The sequence below is a fragment of the Marmota marmota genome, unplaced genomic scaffold, assembly GCF_001458135.2.
Source record: "Marmota marmota marmota unplaced genomic scaffold, marMar, whole genome shotgun sequence".
Taxonomy (NCBI): domain Eukaryota; kingdom Metazoa; phylum Chordata; class Mammalia; order Rodentia; family Sciuridae; genus Marmota; species Marmota marmota.
The window spans coordinates 49,071,406-49,084,903 of record NW_025999853.1 but is presented as its reverse complement, the minus strand read 5'-3'; the positions used below and the strand labels follow the sequence as shown (position 1 = coordinate 49,084,903).

The 13,498-nt window shown below is 41.3% G+C and overlaps 1 protein-coding gene and 1 non-coding gene across 3 annotated transcripts in view; both read right to left on the bottom strand.

Moving 5' to 3' along the window:
• Ptges3 (prostaglandin E synthase 3) overlaps positions 1–299 on the bottom strand; it is a 20,130-nt gene extending 19,831 nt beyond the window's left edge. The window contains exon 1 of one of the 2 annotated variants that reach the window (XM_015483174.2): positions 1–299. This exon is cut by the window's left edge and continues 39 nt beyond it. The gene's annotated coding sequence lies outside the window, so the exon portion shown is untranslated. The other variant, XM_048807046.1, reaches the window with a different exon arrangement.
• A 5,811-nt stretch (positions 300–6,110) lies between these two features.
• On the bottom strand, positions 6,111–6,232 carry LOC125618238. Its single transcript, XR_007349497.1, has one exon. It is a non-coding gene; the product is annotated as a small nucleolar RNA SNORA54 (small nucleolar RNA).
• Positions 6,233–13,498: the final 7,266 nt, after the last annotated feature.

Genomic DNA, 13,498 nt, shown 5'->3' with positions numbered 1-13,498 from the left:
GGGCCTCTCTGGCGGCGGCGGCTGGGGAATCGGCTCCTCTCCGATGGCGACTCCGGCGTTTTCTCCCCAATCGCGGCCTCTAGTCGCTCTCCTTAGGCGACGGCGGCAGCGGGCTCGACCTAGATCCCCAGAATGCACCGCGCGAAGAGAGCGGCTCTTCGACCGGGGAGAAGAGGAAAGTGTAGGAAAAGGGGCGCGAGGACGGAGAAAGAACGTGCGTGCGTGCGAGCGAGGGGTGGTGAGGCCGGGCGGCGGCTGGTGACGCAGCAAAATGCCCGGGCCCTGTAGCCGCGCGTGCGCAGTCTTTGTTTTCGGGCTCCTGCGCGGCTTTCTAGAGATATCTACGGAAAGGGCGGGGCCACCCTGCTCCTTCGCGATCCTTCCCGGCGCGGGCCCCGCCCTTCGCCCTCTCACCCCCTCCGGTGGCTGACTAGTTCCCGCCTCTCCTCCCGCTCTCCCCTCTCGCGTTAGAAAACCGTTGGCTGCCTAACCGCCCGGCCACGCGCCTTTGGCGATTTCCCTGACCAAACCGCTGCGTTTGCTCTGAGAGTAAGGTTAAAGCACAGGGATGCAAAGTTGGGGGACTAGACGAGTCAAGCGGGGCATTGGTTACTCTTGAGTGGATAAATGAGGCCACTGAGGAAACAGTCCATCGCAAAAAGATGTGAAAAGACTGTGCTCGTGAAATTTGCGGAAAAGGGCTAACTTCAGAATCGAGGGCCTGGGCCCACCTCGCCGGTTTCTGAAGATTGGGGACACTGTCCAGGGCAGCGAAAGCGCGAGGACTTTGGCTGAGAAGGAGCGTTTGCCTTTGGGGGCGGGCTTTGGCCTCTATTTTGAGACCTGAGTGCTGTAGGTGAGACAGGAAGGCTATTTGAGGGGAGTCTCATACTAAACTCGGGGTTTCCACGCACATCTTTGCGGTGCGGCTGCCCACCTGTCCGTCTGTTTTAAACTATTGGGTCTTGGACTGTGTCTTCGTGCAACGCACTGGGATAAGGTCTGGTGTGGGATAGTAACCAAGAGAAGCAAAGCTGCCGGCCAACCGGAGTAAGGGAGTAGTCAGTACTCAAGGAGACTGGGGGAAAGCGCAATAAAACGCTGGGAAAACCCGGCGCTGTGGGGCAAGCCTGTAATCCCAGCGGGTCTGGAGCCTGAGGCAGGAGTATCATAAGTTCAAAGACAGCCTCGGCAACTTAGCGAGACATAAAAACTGCAAAGGAACAGGGATGTCTAAAAAAACTATATGATGGAGCACCCCTAGGTTCACATTCCCCAGTACAAAAAAAAAAAAAGAGTTTGTAAAGGGCTAGGGATGTAGCTCAGGACTAATATATGTTTGCCTGGCAGGCTGGAGACCCTGATTTCAGCCCCCAGCACTGCCAAAAAATTTTGAAAACAAGGTTTGGGGCGTCTTTTTAATACGGTACTTATGGTATTAGATACTGTGCAGTTTGGTTCCTAGGCTCAAATCCCACTAAAAGGGTTTTAAATATTGCAACTCTAAAGAGCCTGCTACCATTTGAGGAAGACAAAAATACAAAATCAACTGGTTGCTATAATGGAAGTACAAAAAGTAATGAGAGCATAAAGTGAAGTCTATCTTGGATGGAAGAATCAGGACAGGTCTTAAAAAAGTTATCCAGCTGGGCATGGTGGCACAGGAGGCTGAGGCCAGAGGATCCTGCTTAAAGCCAGCCTCAGCAATTTGGTTGAGATCCTATCTCTAAATCAAATATAAAAAGGGCTATGGGAGCTGGGGTTGTGGCTCAGTGGTGGAGCGCTTGCCTCGAATGCGTGAGATACTGTGTTTGATTCTGAGCACCACATATAAACAAAATAAAGGCCCATCAATGTCTAAAAAATTATTTTTAAAAAGGGCTGGGGATGTGATTCAGTGGTTACACTTCTGGGTTCAACCCCTGGTACAAAAAAAAAAAAAATTATCCAGCTTGGAGCAGTTAGCTCCAGCCTATTCTGGAGGCTGAGGAAGGAGGATAAATTCAAAGCCAGCCTTGACAATTTGGAAAGACCCTGTTTCAAGATAATAAAAAAAAAAAAAAAAAATGGGGGGGCTGGGGATGTAACTCCATGGTTGAATGCCTGCCTATTATGTGCAAGATCCTGGGTTCATCCCCAGTACCACCTAAATAAGGGCTGAGGATGTAGCTCAATGGTAAAATGGTCCTACCTTTAGTCAGGGATGGGGATGAGGGGTCTGTATCCAAGACATGGATGGAAATAAGGGTGCCTAGGAAGTTGATTAATCTTCTTGACCTCAGATTAATTCTCAAGAAGGTACCTGTTTCCACTTTGCTAATTATAATGTAGATCTTAGACATGAAATTGTAGATTTCTGTCTCATACAGAAGCTGACTATGAGGCCCCACGTTGGGGTGCATGCCTGTAATTCCAGTTGTCTGGGAGGCCGAGGCAGGAGGATTGGGAGTGCAAAACCAGCCTTAGCAATTTAGTGAGGCCCTAAGCAACTCGGTTGGTTGGGAATGTGTGGCTCAGTGGTCGAGTGGCCCAGAGTTCAATCCCTGGTTACACCCCCCCAAAAAAAAAAAACTATGAAACTACCAATTTATTGTTTATTACTCTGTAGTCAATGAACCAGTTTTGTTTACAACCTTATTCTGGATTTTTTTTATTCCTGTAAATACCTTGTTCCTTAAATGTTCATAGAACAAACTTTACTATTTTACTGGTTTAGTCAATTGAATTAAATATTTGGCTTACTATTTGTGTTTTGGGGGGAGGCTTTTCATTTGTTTTTAAATTCTATTCTGACAGCCTTATATAAGATCAACAGAATCCCCACCCAACCCCATCCGCCCCCTTTCAGTATCAGGAAGAGAACCTCGGGTATTCTACTGACCTACATTATGTCCCCAGCCCTTTTTTGTTCTGAGATTGTCTACCTAAAAGTTGTCCAGGCTGGCTTTGAACTTGTAATTCTCCTGCTTCAGCCTTATAAGTACAAACATTACATCTCTCCCTCAATCCTGCTGTGGGGACAGATATTTTATCCCCCACCCCTTACATCAGAAATCTTGAAAGGTGAGAAGATGAAAAAGAAACAGAAGTATGTGTTAGTCAATGGTTAGCCACATTTTTTTTTATAAGGGGAAGATTAAGGCTACAAAATAATTTACAACTCTGCTACAATGGTACGAAACCAAGACAGTATGTAAACAAATGAGGGTAGTTGTATTTAATAAAGCTATTTAATGATGTTGAAATATGAATTATTTTTCTCATGTCACAAGATATTCTTTTTTTCCCCAACTATTTAAAAATGTAAAATAAGTTAGACAAAAACAACAGGGTGGGATAGATTCGGTCATATAGTTTGCCAACCTCTGACCTAAGCAGCCCAGAGTGTAGCAAGATCATTACCAAATTAATGGTGGCACTTAATATCAGACTGATTGTGTACAACTTAAATCTTTGGCAATGGGAAGCTACTTTTTTTTATTTTTTTAAGGTAGAGGACTAATACTCTTGTGCTCTATAAAGATTAATCTGGCAACAAATATAAAATGGATTTAAAATGGAGGAATCTAAGATATCATTTACAAGACTGAAACCCCACTGACAAATTCCTTTCTCAGAAGTGCTGAACTAGGCATGGTGGCACATACCTGTGACTCCCAGTGGCTTGGGAGGCTAAGGCAGGAAGATCCCAAGCTCAAAACCAGCCTCAGCAAGACCCTGTTTTGTTTTTGTTTTTTTAAAATATTTTTTAGTTGTAATTGGACACAATACCTTTATTTTATTTATTTTATGTGGTGCTGAGGATTGAACCCAGGGTTTTGCACGTGCTAGGCGAGCACTCTACCACTCAGCCACAACCCCAGCCCCAAGACCCTCTCTTTAAATAAAATATAAACAAGGGCTCAGTGACTAAGCATCCCTGGGTTTAATCCCTGATACAAAAAAAAAGTGCTGAAGCTGGGCACAATGGTACATATCTACCCCTGTGAAATCCCAGAGACTCAGGAGGCTGAGGAAGGAGGATCACAAGGTAAACACCAGCATGGAAAATTTAGTGAGACCTTGTCTCGAAACAAAAATGGTCTGGGGATATACCTCAGTGGTAGAGCACCCCTGAGTTCAATCCCCAGTAAAGCCAAAAATTAAAAGTGTTGTAGGGTTGAGGTTATGGCTCAGTGGTAGAGTTCTTTCCTTGCACATTGAGGCCCTGGGTTCGATCCTCAGCACCAAATAAAAATAATAAAATAGAGGTTTTGTGTCCAACTACAACTAAAAAAGTGTTGTAGCCAGGCACCTGTAGTCCCAACTACTGGGGATACTGAGGCAAGAGTCTCCTAGTTTGAAGCTAAGTGGGCAATTTAGGGAGATCCTGCCTGTTTAAAAAAAATGCTGTGGGTAAAAACTGCTTTTTCACACAGCATTTTTAAAAATTCAGGACAACTGCATCCTAATCCATAATTTATTACTTCCCTGTCCCCTATTGGTTTATTTACCTCCCCAATTCAGGGGTACTGGCAGTTGAACTCGTGGGCACTCAACCACTGAGCCACATCCCCAGCCCTATTTTGTACCTTATTTAGAGACAGGGTCTCACTGAGTTGTTTAGTGCCTCACTAAGTTGCTGAAGCTGGCTTTGAACTCTCAACCCTCCTGCCTCAGCCTACCAAGCTGCTGAGATTACAGGCATGCACCACCATGCCTGATCCAATTCATACTTTGCTAAACATATTTCAAGGGATTTCAAGTTAGAATGGTTCTGGAAATGGCTTCTCTCCCCAAGTTTATAGTTCATAAGCAGGTTTATTCATGCCTTTAGATGTTTTCTCAATCCTTAGCTGGTAGAAACCAAGTTGTGCTGGGTTTCTTTTTCAAATTACTAAAAAGCTCAGTTTCTAATAGGATAAAGATCCAGATTAAAACCTCTTATGGTATCACTGCTTTTAGCAGAGAAATCTGCAATTTGGATTGCAGGACACTAGAAAATATTTGGCACAAACATTAGATGCCATTTCCAAATTTAATCCTGACAGTCTTCTGAAAGAAAAGAAACTACCTGGTCAAATTTAATTTTTTTTCATACCTATAGGAAGCTGAGGTAGTAGAAGTGCCTGAGTTCACAAGTTTTTGACCAGCCTGGGCAATATTTCAAGAACCCATCTCAAAGAAAAAAAAAATTAAATGTAGAAACATTGTGTCATTTACAATTGTAGTATCCAGCCATGCAGACCTGAAATCCTGGTGACTCAGGAGGCTAAGGCAGGAGGATTGCAAATATGAAGTCAGCCTCATTAATTTAGTGAGATCTTGTCTGAAAAAAAAAATTTTAAACATAGTAGTATTCATGTTTTTTCTCTTTGATATTTTTCTGACCTCTGAATTTATGTGTCCAAATGGATATCCTCAGCGCATACCTATAATTCTAGCTACTTGGGAGGCTGAGGCAGGGGGTTCAAATTCAAGACCAGCCCAGGCGATTTACTAATACTGTCTCAAAATATGATATAAAGCGGGCAGGGGTGGGGAGGGGGTGTAGTTCCTCTAGCATATGGTATGTAGCTTGCCTAGCATATACTAGACCCTTGGTTTAATCCTCAGCATTACATTAAAATAAATAAATTATAATAAGTACTACATTACAGCTATAAACAAAGTACTAAAAGAGGGGGTAACATTTGGGCTGAGTGTCAAAGGCTGAATAAGTCTTTCCCAATGAGAAGAAAAGGGTATTTCTTTTTTTTTAGAGAATTTTAATATTTTTTTTTTTTAGTTTCCAGCGGACACAACATCTTTGTTTGTATGTGGTACTGAGGATCGAACCCAGGCTGCAGGCATGGCAGGCGAGCGCGCTACCACTTGAGCCACATCCCCATCCCAGAAAGGGGTATTTCTGGCAGTGGAGAAAGCATATGTAAAACAGAATCAATGGTATTTTAAGGAATCTGCAAAGTTCAATGTGGCTGAGTTCAGGAGATGGTGTCAATAATACAAGATGTAAAATACAAGGCTGGAGAAAGAGGTTTAGGCAAGATGATAAAGGACCCTATACGCCTACATGAGGAGTCTGAACTTAATTCTATAGACAACAAAGAGCCAGAAGTTTTTTGTTTTCCTTTTGTCTCTAAGAGCTGAAACTGAAAGCCATCAGTCTGTCATGTGTCATTGGAATGTACTGTAGCACAGGAATGGAACCCATTAGCTATTTAGCCAGGTTAACAGGTTATCAGCAGTGCTCCAGAAGTTTTTTTATTAGGATACCAGAGGGTATGTTGTTTTGTTTTGATTTTGGTACTGGTAATTGAACCCAGGGCCACTTTACCATGAGCTACATCGTTAGTCCTTTTTTTTTTTTTTTTTTTTATGCTTGTTTTTTAGAAGTAGTTGGACACAATACCTTTATTTTTATGTGGTGCTGAGGATCAAACCCAGGGCCTCGCACGTGGTAGAGGAGTGGAGCACTCTACTGCTGAGCCACAATCCCAGCCCACTGGTCCTTTTTTTAAATCTTGAGATGGGGTATAAGTTGCTGAAGTTTTTGCTAAATTGCTGAGGCTGGCCTTGAATTTGTGATATTCCTGTTTTTGCCTCCACTATCTCTGGGATTACAGATATAAGTTACCCAGCCTGTTTTCACAGGGGTTTTTGGTGGAGGTGGTAGTGGTGGTGGTGATGGTGGTGATAATTTAATTTTTTTTTTTTTTAGGAAGATACTTTTTTGTTTGGTTTGGTTTTAGTACCAGTGAATAAATCCTGGGTTGCTTTGCCACTGAGCTACATCCCCAGCTTATTATTATTATTATTATTATTATTATTATTATTATTATCATCATCATCAACTGGGGATTGGATCTTGGATCCTGGGGCATTTTACCACTGAGGTCTTTTTTTATTTTTTATTCTGAGACAAGGTTTCTCTAAGTTTCCTAGGGCCTTGCTAAATTGCTGAGGCTGGCCTTGAATTTATAATCCTTCTGCCTCTGCCCCTTGAGTCACTGGGATTATAGACAGTCATGTCCCCCCACACCCAGCCCTTATTTCTTTTTTCTTTTTATTTTTTGGGGGGTACTGGAGATTCATCTCAGGGGCACTCAACCACTGAGCCACATTCCTGGCCCTTTTTGGGAATTTTATTTAGAGACAGGTTGTAACTGAGTTGCTTAGTGCCTCGGTTTTGCTGAGGCTGGCTTTGAGCTCTTACTTCAGCCTCCTGAGCCACTGGGATTACAGGCATATGCTACCATGCCTGGCTATTTATTTATTTATTTTTATTTTTGAATTTTTTTTTAGAGCTGGAGTTATGGCTTAGCGGTAGAGTGCTCGCCTAGCGCATGCAAGGCCCTGGGTTCAATCCTCAGCACCACATAAAAACAAATAAATCCAGGTTTGTGTCCAACTCCAACTAAAAAATAAATATTAAAAATATTTTTTGTTGTAGATAAACACAATACCTTTACTTATTTATTTTTATGTTTCTCTGAGGATCGAACCCGTGCCTCATACATGAGAGGCAAGCACTGTGTCACTGAGCTACAATCCCAGCCCTGTTTTGTTTTTTTGTTTGTTTGTTTGTTTGTTTTTAAATTTTGAGACAAGTTCTCACTTAGTTGCTGAAGGTCTTGATAAATTATGGAGACTGGCTTCGAACTTTTGATTCTCCTGCCTCAGTGTCCCCAGTCACTGAAATAACAGGCATACACCACTGGGCCTGGCTTTGTGTTGTTTTTGCAGTTCTGAGAATAGAATCCAGGTCCTCATGCATGTTAGGTAGTCCTGTACCCTAGCTGTTATTGTTTGGATTCCCCCCCACACACACTGGGGATTGAACCCAGGGCCTTGTGCACACATGCAAGCACTCTACCAAGTGAGCTATATGCCCAGCCCCAGTAAATCTTAAAAGTCCCATAAAAGCTCTTGTGTTGAAGATCCCTAGATGACAATGCCATTGAGAAGTAGCAGAATATTTAGGAGATTGGGCCTAGTTTAAGGAAGTTAGGTTATTGGGGGTATGCCCTTGAAGCAAATATTGGGACCTTCATGTCTTCCTCTCTTGCTTGATGGTCATGAAGTTTGGCCTCACAACAGACCAGTTTCAGGGCTTAGAGAAGGTGGACTGAAACCTCTAAAACTATGAACCAAAATCTTTCCTCAAGATTTATTTATTTTCTAATTTTTTTTTAGTTATAGATGGACACAATAATTTATTTTCATGTGGTACTGAGGATTGAACCTAGTGCCTCATACTTGCAAGGCAAGCACTCTGCCACGGAGCCACAATCCCAGCCCAAGGTTTATTTTTTTATTTACTTATTTTTTGGGGGTACTAGAGATTGAACTCTGGTACAATCAACCACTGAGCCATATCCCCAGCCCCATTTCGTATTTTATTTAGAGACAGGGTCTCACTGAGTTGCTTAGTGCCTCACTAAGTTGCTGAGGATGGCTTTGAACTTTAGATTCTCCTGCCTCAGCCTCCTGAGCTGCTGGAATTACAGGCAAGTGCCACCATGCCTGGGTACAACTTATTTATTCATTTATTTATTTTTTGTGGTGCTGGGGATTGAACCCAGGGCCTTGTGCATGTGAGGCAAGCACTCTGTCAACTGAGCTATATCCCCAGCCCTATTTATTTATTTTTTAAATATTTTTTAGTTGTTGATGGGCCTTTATTTTATTTATTTGTATGTGGTGCTGATAATCAAACCCAGTGCCTCACACATGCTAGGCAAACAGAGGCTCTGCCACAGAGCTACAATCCCGGCCCTAAGATTTATTTTTTAAAGCAATTTTTCTCAGGTATTTTGTCACTGACAAAAAGCTGACTTATACATCAGCCTAGGAAAATAGTTCTTATAAGGTTGGTGGATAAATTCCTTTAATGTGAGAACTGATGTTATGCTTTATATCATTATATTACTATGCCTAGCTCATAGTATGTTTTTAAAAAAATTGTTGATTATATTTTGTATTTGTGAAAAACTTTGGACAAACAGACCAGTTGTGATAATTTAGGCAAGAGAGTAGACCTAAAACTAAAGCAGTGGCAATAGAAGTAAAAAGAAAAGCTCACCCAGAATTTCACTATGCTTCTGACCTTGAAGACCAGTTAGAAAAGGGAAGAGATAACAAGGTTTCTAATGTGGGAAATTGGTTGAAATGTGACACCATTAGCTGATACTGAAAGGGATAGATGGAGGAGTTGAAAGAGATAATTTAATATTGTATATATTTAGTAGTTGAGGGAAGGAGTCGGGGGACTTGTTTGGAAACCAAGAAGGTTTTATGATGTTTAAAGGGTGGGAGAAGCCATTGGAAAGTGAGGGGTGAGAAGGAATGATAACAGAATCAAGAGTCTTGCATGAGGTAGGAGACAACAAAAACTAAGAAAGAGAAGGTCTAGGGAGGAGGGGAAAAGAAGGAAAGCGTAAGCCTAACATACAAGTTCTAAATGCTTTCCCACATAGAAAAACCCAAAGCTTGTAAGGAAGATCTTTGTGTACTTTATATATTTAGATCTATTTTGTACCCTAATCCTATAATGTCATAGTTTGGGATTTGCTAAAGATGATCAGGCATATACCAAAATGATGATTTGATGGCTGGGGATGTAGACCAGTGTTGGAGCACTTGCCTAGCATGAGGTCCCGGATTCAATCCCCAGTACCACAAACACACACACAAAAAAGAAAAGATAACCTGATACAGAGCTAATCAATTTATATAAATATTAATGATAACCTGTAACAGAAATAAAGGCATTTCAGGTGTAGTCCTGATATAGACTCAAGAATACATTGTATTGACTGCGGATGTAATTCAGTGGTAGGGCATGTGCTTTGCATGTTCAAGGTCCTGAGCTTAATCCATAAATAAACAAATAGTAAGTTCCATGAAATCTGGGAATTTGTTTTGCTGTTTTGTGTATTCCTTAGGCTTTTTGTGTGTAAGGTGCATACTAGACAAATGTTCTATCACTGAGCTACATCCTCAGTCCAGAAAAACTTTTGATAAAAATTAGCATCTATGCATAATAAACAGAATATGTAATAAATAATAATAAGTAAATAAAAATTCAAGGAAACATATATAGTAAAGGCTATTATGTCGAAACAAATAACAAATAATATTCCTTTTTTTTTTTTTTTTGTACTAGGGATTGAACCTGGGGGGAGTTTAACCACTGAGCCATATCCCTAACCCTTTTTATTTTTTATTTTGAGACATGGTCTTTCTCTGTGGCTTAGGGTCTCACTAGGTTGCTGAGACTGGCCTCAAAATTCTGATCCTCCTGCCTTAGCCTCCCAAGTCACTGGGATTACAGGCATGGACCATTGCACCTGGTTTAAATGGTAAAACCTTAAATATTTTAGTTAAAATTGGAAACATATTGGGATGCTTACTATGTTGCCAGTTATTACTTTGTATTTAAACTTCATTTTTTTAATCAAAATTACAAGTATTGGGGATGTAGTGATAGAGCACTTGCTTAGCTTGCACAAGGCCCTGGATTCTTTCCCCAGCGCTGAAAAACAACAAAACAAAATTGCACATGCACATGTTTTAAAGAGTCAGCTAATTCTATAATACATATTTTTAAAAAAAGCTGGATGCAGTGACATACACACCTGTAATCCCAGTGGCTTTGGAGGCTGAGGCAGGAGGATCATGAGTTCAAAGCCAGTCTCAGCAACTTTGTGAAATCCTGTCTCTAATTTAAAAAAATGGAGGAGGAGGAGGAGGAGGAGGAGGAGAGGGAAGAGGAGGAGGGGGAGGAGGAGGAGGAGGGGGAGGAGGAGGAGGAGAATAAAGCGGGTGGCTGGGGATGTGGCTCAGTGGTTAAGCACCCCTGGGTTCAATACCAATAAAAGAAAAAGAAAAAAACAATCATCCCCAGCTCCCTAATTCCCTATCCCTATTTATTCTTTATCAGAGACATCTTTTTTTTTTTAATAAATGAAAACACAAAAATCTGTCTTTTTTCTGCTTTAACAATGGGCACCTTGGAAACCAAGTAAGAATATTCTACTCCCAGTGCCAAACACGTAAAAATATTTAGACGTTAAGAAATTTTTTTTTAAAGAGAATTTTTAAATTTATTTTTTTTTTAGTTATCGGCAGACACAACATCTTTGTATGTGGTGCTGAGGATCGAGCACGGGCCGCAGGCATGGCAGACGAGCGCGCTACAGCTTGAGCCACACCCCCAGCCCCTGAAACATTTTATTTTTTTTGGTGGTGCTGGGGATTGAACCCAGGGCCTTATGCATGCTGGACAAGCGCTGTACCAACTGAGCCATATCCCCAGCATGAAACTATGTTTTTGGATGAGACAATGATTGCAGTCTTGAATGAGGAGCTAAAGAATCTGAACATTCATGAATTCAGGAGCTGGAATTATGGATTCATATTCATCCATGGATGCAACCTTGGGTGATGGAATGTTTGGCCTCAGGAAATATTTTCCCTTCCTGGTGTTGGGCTTTTTTCAGAGGACAATGAGATGATCCTCTTTGAAAAGATGAGTGTATCATACATTCGATCTATAGATTAAAACCCAAGTTTTAACATTGGGTTCACACATTTCTTGGATTGTTGGAGTTCTGAGTAGTTTTCCAGGTAGTTCATTACTTTACTGCTAACGATACCACAGTATTGCCTCCAACAGGAAAAAATGTGAAGATAACCTAAAAAATTCAATAGGGCCTGGAGCGAGCAGACACCTGTAATCTCAGTGGCTCAGGAGGCTGAGGCAAGAGGATCTCGAGTTCAAAGCCAGCCTCAGCAACTGTGAAGTACTAAGCAACTCAGTGAGACCCTGTCTCTAAATAAAATACAAAATAAGGCTGGGGATGTGGTTCAATGGTGGAGTGCCCCTGAGTTCAATCCCTAGTATCAAAATAAATAAATTCAATAGAAAATTGTTATATATTTTAAAATATAGTCATGATGCCTGTTTTGAAGCTATAGTTTTCAAAAATTATTGATTTTTCTAGAACAATGCTTAATTCTTAGTGCATTCTTATCTGATCAAATTTGCCTATAGGCAGACATGATTAAAACAAAAGCAAATTTAGGAAAAGAGTAATAAATAAATTGGCACATCCAGCCATGTGTGGTGTCATATGCCTGTAATCCTAGCTACTTGATAGGCTGAAACAGGAGGATTTTAAATTTTAGTCCAGTCTCAGTAACTTAGTAAGACCTTGTTTCAAAAAATAAGAGTAGGTTGGGAATGTAGCTCAATGGTAAAGAGCCCCTGGATTCAATCCCCAGTATCACACACACGAAAAAAGAAATACATTACCATGTTCCCAGTATTATTTTGTACTTAACAACACAAGCTTATACAAATTGTTTTTAATAGATCTTATAAAACATGATTGAATAAAAAAAGTAGAAAAGTGTATTTTTTTTCCATTTTATAGATAATTTTTGTAAAGCAGTTACTCCAATCTCTATGTATGCTGGAAAAAAAAATAATGAAAGACTTTTGTGGCCAGAAGTGGTGTATGCCTGTAATCCCAGCAACTGAGAAGACTGAAGTAAAAGGATCAAAAGTTCAAAGCCAACCTCAGCAACCTAGTGAGGCCTTGTCTCAAAAAATAAAATAGGGGATTCCACCTCTTGGGTCCCCTTCTTCCTCCAGGGAGAAGTCTTTTCTACTGTCCTTTAATAAAGCTTCAACTTTCCACTCTAAACTTGCCTTGGTGTGCTTCTCTGGTGTTATACTTCAGCACTGGGGAAGCAAGTACTCGTCACTGGTAAACAGCAAGAACAGTAACAGATTGGATATTCCCCACCAAGATCTACACCGAGACCACCCATCACTCAAATGGCCCTCCAGCCTGTTACTTCTCAATCAGTTCTATCATGGACCACTCGATAGACCTGATTTTTAAAAAAGGGGACTCCAAAACTGCTTGCTCAACACCACCCTCTTTCAGCTCAAAGAAGCCAGAACGGTCATTGCCCCCTTTCCTTATAGCAGTAAGGAGTTCCCAAAATTAAGAGGGAGGGAATGAAGCCAGATTTAAAGATAGGTAGTTAGTGTAGTTAGGTCTAATATCCAGTAAAATCAAGAATGAAGGCCATTATTGAGAATGGAGTCCAGGAAAAGGGGAATTGAAAATGTCCCCAAGGCCCAGAGCCCATCCCAAGGAAATGTTTATGAAGCAGCTCCCAGCCAAAGGTGGAGAAGCTAATCCAAAAAACCCTCCCTGCCCAGATTACTCCTTCCCACCTGTCCCCCACCCTTTGGGCCTTCCCACCTACATTCCATCACTGCAAGATAACAGAACCAAGGACAGGAATGTGAGAAAGCTGAAAGCAGACCTTAGCTATAAAAGAGGGAAGATCTTGCCCTTCCACCTCTTGGGTCCACTTCTTCCTCTGGGGAGAAGTCATTTCTACTGTCCTTTAATAAAGCAACTTTCCACTCTTAAAAAAAATGAATAAATAAATTAAATTAAACAGGTTGGGGATATGGCTCAGTAGTTAAGTGCCC